Source organism: Callorhinchus milii, unplaced genomic scaffold, assembly GCF_018977255.1.
Source record: "Callorhinchus milii isolate IMCB2004 unplaced genomic scaffold, IMCB_Cmil_1.0 Scaffold305, whole genome shotgun sequence".
In the NCBI taxonomy this organism is placed as follows: domain Eukaryota; kingdom Metazoa; phylum Chordata; class Chondrichthyes; order Chimaeriformes; family Callorhinchidae; genus Callorhinchus; species Callorhinchus milii.
The window spans coordinates 25132-31371 of NW_024705046.1; positions in this window are offsets into that span (position 1 = coordinate 25132).

Consider the following 6240-nt stretch of genomic DNA (forward strand, 5'->3'; position numbering starts at 1 on the left):
AGCCGGTGTCCTGGTCACTCAGTCACTGAGCAGCCTGTGTCCTGGTCACTCAGTCACTGAGCAGCCGGTGTCCTGGTCACTCAGTCACTGAGCAGCCGGTGCTGGTTACACTCCGTCAGTCAGTAGAGCTTTCTCTTCTCTCAGCTCTGCACTTATTGAGCAAATAGGAAGTAGGGAGTGGTCGGGAGTCACTGCAGTGTGGTTCCTGGTCGGTGATATGAAATGGTTTGGGCATTTCAAGTCAGAACAGGGTTTGCCCAAAGCCCAGGAGCCGGGACATTGTGAGCTGCCGGACAGCAACACCGCAGCCGTTTGGATCTTTGTTCGTCTCGTTTTAAAATATAAAATACACAGAATAATAACAATAATAACCTGACATTCGATACAGTGCCTTATCACGTCTTCAAGACGACTCAAAGTGCTGCAGAACCCAACCCCATGTGAAGGCGCAATCATAGAATCATAGAATCATGGCTTTATACAGCCATTCAGCCCATCGCGTCTGTGACCGTTCTTTGAAAGAGCTTCAAAGTCAACCCCACTCCCCTCTCCCCACAGCCCTGATCAACCCCACTCCCCCACTCTCCCCACAGCCCCGATCAACCCCACTCCCCTCTCCCCACAGCCCTGATCAACCCCACTCCCCTCTCCCCACAGCCCTGATCAACCCCACTCCCCTCTCCCCACAGCCCTGATCAACCCCACTCCCTCGCTCTCTCCCTTTCGTCCTGCAAATTTGTCCTCCCCAAATACCGATCTACTTGTCTCTTGAAAGTTGTTATCGGATCGGTTTCCATCGGCCTTTCAGGAAACGCTTTCAGATCCCAACAACTATAGACACAAATTATCGTTGTACTGTTTTGTGGGCGAAAAGCGGCAGTCAATTGGGGAACTCAGTGTCCCACAAACAGTGGTGGATAATGTGATCATAAACCTTGCACTTGGCACAGCCTTTCATGTCAGGAGAACATCTCAAAGTGTTTCACAGGATTTGTCACTGTAAAGTGTAGTGACTGTGTATTTAGTAGGCGAACGTGGGAGCTAATTGAGACTCAGCGACGTCCCACAAACAGCCGTGAAGTGAAGGACCAACACCATGAGGTGAATGACAGCCGCCTGACTGCCCAACAAAGGGCTTCATGTCATTAATCGACATAGAAACTCCGGGTTAGAAATCAAATGTGAATGACTGTTTCCCTGTGATTCCCAATGACACCACTCAATTATTCCATCAACGTTACAGTGAGCAACAGCCCCACCGTCTGTCAGAGCAGCGCTGTTACACAGTGACAATCAGCTGCTTCAAGAGGGAATATTGAGGGGTAAAAGTCTAAACATTTTGTGCCGATCACAAGATCACAAGATCACAAGATTAGTTTGGATCAACAAAGGCCTTTTGGCCGTCTGATCTCATCCCTTCAGCTCAGGCGCCCAACCAACACTTTGGGATGTCCTCCTGACGTGAAAGGCTCTATATAGACACCAGAGACCCAGAGACATTTACAGCACAGAAGGAGGCCATTCAGTCAATCCATCTCTGGGAATTTCCATGTGTAGGTGGGATGCACAGAATTCTCAGCCTAACACAGAGCCTGGAGAGGGCCGGAGTGATGGGTACAGGGTTTAGTGTGTGATAGGGAGCCAGTGGGGCCGGGCGAGGGCGAGGGCGAGGGCGAGGGCCGGGGTGGGTGATGGGGTACAGGGTTTAGTGTGTGATAGGGACCCAGTGGGGCCTGGCGAGGGCGGGGGTGATGGGGTACAGGGTTTAGCGTGTGATAGGGAGCCAGTGGGGCCTGGCGAGGGCGAGGGCGAGGGCGAGGGCCGGGGTGGGTGATGGGGTACAGGGTTTAGTGTGTGATAGAGAGACAGTTTCCTGACTGTGTAAATGAGTGCAGATAAATCTACCAAATAAGGAATCCAAGAAAGCTCCAGCAGTGATCTTTCAGCAGAGAAGCCATGATAGTGATGATCCTGTAGCTCAGTGGGTAGACCCCTCGCCCGGCAAACGAGAGGATCTGGGTTCGATTCCCGGGTGGGACAGGGAGAAACGTTGGGCAAGTTTCCTTACTCCACACGTCACTGTTTGCCTTGTAGTGAGTAGGATCCGGTTGGTAGTCGATTGACGGATCGCTTTTCTGGGGGTAATAGTAATAATTCCTTCAAAAAAGAATAAGAATTGGTCACTTTAATCGACGAATGTTTGTGGGGAAGTCGCTGAGCGTAATATCTGCCGCAATTCGTCCACAAAACACACAGTCATTACACTTTATAGTGTATTGTGTGAAGCGCTTTGTGATGTCTTGAAGATGTGAGATTTTCAGTCACACTGAGCAGAATATGATCACAGCTCAGCCAGAGATTGGCAAATAAAACACCATCAAGTAAAGCTGTAAGAAGACTGTGCCAGTCCTGCTCGTCACTGGGCGTACAGTGTGGTGGGCACTGCCCAGCCCTGGGCTAACAGTGTGGTGGGCACTGCCCAGCCCTGGGCTAACAGTGTGGTGGGCACTGCCCAGCCCTGGGCTAACAGTGTGGTGGGCACTGCCCAGCCCTGGGCTAACAGTGTGGTGGGCACTGCCCAGCCCTGGGCTAACAGTGTGGTGGGCACTGCCAGCCCTGGGCTAACAGTGTGGGGGCACTGCCCAGCCCTGGGCTAACAGTGGTGGGCACTGCCCAGCCCTGGGCTAACAGTGTGGTGGGCACTGCCCAGCCCTGGGCTAACAGTGTGGTGGGCACTGCCCAGCCCTGGGCTAACAGTGTGGTGGGCACTGCCCAGCCCTGGGCTAACAGTGTGGTGGGCACTGCCCAGCCCTGGGCTAACAGTGTGGTGGGCACTGCCCAGCCCTGGGCTAACAGTGTGGGGGCACTGCCCAGCCCTGGGCTAACAGTGTGGTGGGACTGCCCAGCCCTGGGCTAACAGTGTGGTGGGCACTGCCCAGCCCTGGGCTAACAGTGTCCTTTTGCCCTGAGCTGACAAGCCATTGGCGCTGGGCTGCAGTAACCTCTTGGGAGCAGCTAAAATGCCCTTTGTCCTTTCTGATGAAAAGTTCCTTTGCACTGAGCCAGTGAGTGGCTTTGTTATTTATTCCTTATTAATGAACTTTGTTCTCAGCCCAAACCAAACTTGACTTGGACCTTTGACACAGGGAGTGAATCTGGGCCCCATATGGACTGTGCAATGCTATGCAGTGGGGGTGGGGGGAGCTGGAGCCAACCCACAGCGGAGTGTGGGGCTACAGGAAGAGTGTGTGGTGTTGGACCAGTGAGATCCCAGTCCTGAGCTCGTAATCTATTTGTTGTGCTTACAACCCATTACCCACTGGGAGTGTTGCTGGTGTACTTGGAGCAAACTGGGAACACCCTGGGTGCCGGGAACACCCTGGGGTGCCGGGAACGCCCTGGGTGCCGGGAACGCCCGGGGTGCCGGGAACGCCCTGGGGCTGGAAACACCCTGGGGTGCCGGAACACCTGGGGTGCCGGGAACATCCTGGGGTGCCGCGGGAACACCTGGGGTGCCGGGAACACCCTGGGGCGGGAACACCTGGGGTGCCGGGAACATATCCTTTGTGTTTTGCCGTCTTCAACCTTGAGCCCTGTAGCTCAGTGGTGAGAGCGCTCACCTCACACGGAGAGGACCAGGGTTTGAATCCCGGGCCGGGCAATCACTGTGCAAGTTTCCTTACTCCACACACCTCTGTTTATCAGCAGTAAGTATGAAGCCGGTCTTAGTCCATTGGCGGATCACTTTTCTGGCGTCAATAATTTCTTCAAAATAATAATAATTTTGGTCACTTAAACTACGACTGTTTGTGGGACGTCGCTGTGCGCAATTGGCGCCGTGTTTCACCACAAATACTTTACAGTATATTCTGTGAAGTGCTTTGAGACGTCGAGAAGACGTGATAAGGCGCTATATCAACTGCAAGGATTATTATTATTATTATTATCAACAAATGACATTTACACAGCGAGTTTCACGGCGGGAGGACGTCCCAAGGCGCTGGACAGTCAGGGATTTGGACCCGAGTGGGGGTGGGGAGGAGGGTTTGGGATCAGGAGGGGTGGAGGTGGGGAGGGTGGGGAGGAGGGTGACTGAAGGAGATTGGTTGAAGAGGAGGGATTTGAGCCGAGTCTTGAAGGAGGTAAAGGAGAGGGGGAGGTGAAGGACTGTGGATGGAGAGCCATACACCAACAACAACAACAAGATTCCATTTATAGAGCGCCTTTCACGTCGGGAGGACGTCCCAAAGCGCTATACAGTTGGGTCGGACCCGAGCATTGGGGGGAAATGATCAGGTGGGGGGAAGGGGAGTGAGGAGTGGGAAATGATCAGGGTGAGGAGAGGGAAGGGAAGGAGGGAGAGAAGGGGGAAATGGTCAGGTGAGGGGAGGGAAGGGAGGGAGCGAGGAGGGGTAGAGAGTCGAGAGTGAGCTGAAGGTACGGTCAAAGAGAAAGGCCTTGAGACCGGCCTTGAAGAGGAAGGGAGGAATGCGAGGGACTGGGGATGGAGTTCCAGAGCCTCGGGCTGAGAGGCTGAAGGCCACCGATGGTCGGCGGTTGGGGGCGGGGATGTGGAGCAGACCAGAGCCGGAGGAACGGAGGATACGGGCAGGTACATGGGGGATAGAGGTCAGAGAGGAGGAGGAGCGAGGCCGGGAATGCCTTGTAGGTGAGGATGAGGATCTTGAATTCGGTCCTCTGGGGGATGGGAGCCAGTGGGGCGCGCGCGGGCGAGGTGAGGCGAGGGGAGGGGGGAGTGAGGCGAGGGCGAGGAGGGTGAGGGGGAGGTGCGAGGGCGAGGGTGGAAGTGGGGTGTGGGGACGTAACTGCAGGTTTGAATGACCTGCAGTGTGGAGGGAGGCCGGGAAGGCCGAGAGGAGAGAGTTCCATAGTCCGGCCTTGAGGTGATAAAGGTGTGGACCAGAGTTTCAGCGCGTGAGGGGTGAGGTAGTGCCGTAGTCCGGTATGTTCCGGAGGTGATGGAGGCGGTGCCAGGTGGGTGCGGATGGAGGGAGAAAGGACAGCTCAGGCGAGGGAACCCGAGGTTCCTGATGACTTTGAGAGGTGGAGAGTGCAGCCTCGATGCTGATGCTGTCAGTGCCTGAGGTGCGGAGGCGCTGACGTGAGCCAATCAGGAGGGCTCAGTTTTGCGCACGTTGAGCTGAAGAAAGTTGTCTCTCGTCCAGGACTCGATGTCGGACGACAGCTGTCAGGACATCGGGGGTCGTGGAGTTGAGGGTAGAGGAGGAACGGAGAGTTGGGTGTCATCCGCACACAGTGGGAGTGAACCCATGTCTGCGGATGGTGTCACCACAGGGGGAGCGTATAGAGGGTGAAGAGGAGGGGACCGAGGACAGAGCCCTGAGGGACACCAGACGAGACAGTGCGGGGGGTGGAGGAAACAAAATGAAGACGGGTGGGGGCAGAGGCTGAAGGAAGGTTGAAGGCCCGATGGAGGGGCGGACAGGGTGGGACGTGAAGCACCCGGACCCCTGAGCGGAGGGAAGGGACAGTTGGTAGGGGGTTAGGAGGTCCCAGAGGGAGGGAGGAGCAATGCCGTGGAGGGTTTAGAAGGTGAGCTACAGCTCTTCCACACAGTGACACTTCAGTGCTGATCACCGGTCAATACCAGAACATCTATTGGACATTTAAATGCTGTGAAATAAGAGTTTTTATCTGGAGACTCAAAGTCAAGAAACCCACGACATTCACTATCATGTTGTATTTTATGAGTCAGATTTACATCAATAACCACACGATCTGAATAAACAAAGCCAAACCTCCTCTAAATAAAGCTATTGGTGAGATTATAGTGTATTTAGCATTGCACTGGACTTTATTACTAATCACTAAGAAGTCTCAAGCGATAGAATCAATAGTCCCAAGTGAGGGGCAACAGTGTCCTCCTGTCTCAGTTGGTGACACTCTCAGCTCCAGTCACAAGGTTGTGGGTTCAAACTCCACATCAGGATTTGCTTCAAAAATTCCTTAAAATTAATAATAATAAATTGGCCATTTCAATCCACGACTGTTTGTGGGACGTCGCTGTGCACAATTGGCTGCCGTGTTTCACCACAAAATATAGTCAATTCACTTTATTCTGCGAAGCACTTTGAGACGACTTGAAGATATGATACGGCGCTGTATCAAATGCAGGAATTATTATTATTATTATAACACACACAGTCGAGGCTGACACCCCAGTGCAGTGCTGCATTGTTGGAGATGTTGTCCTTCAGA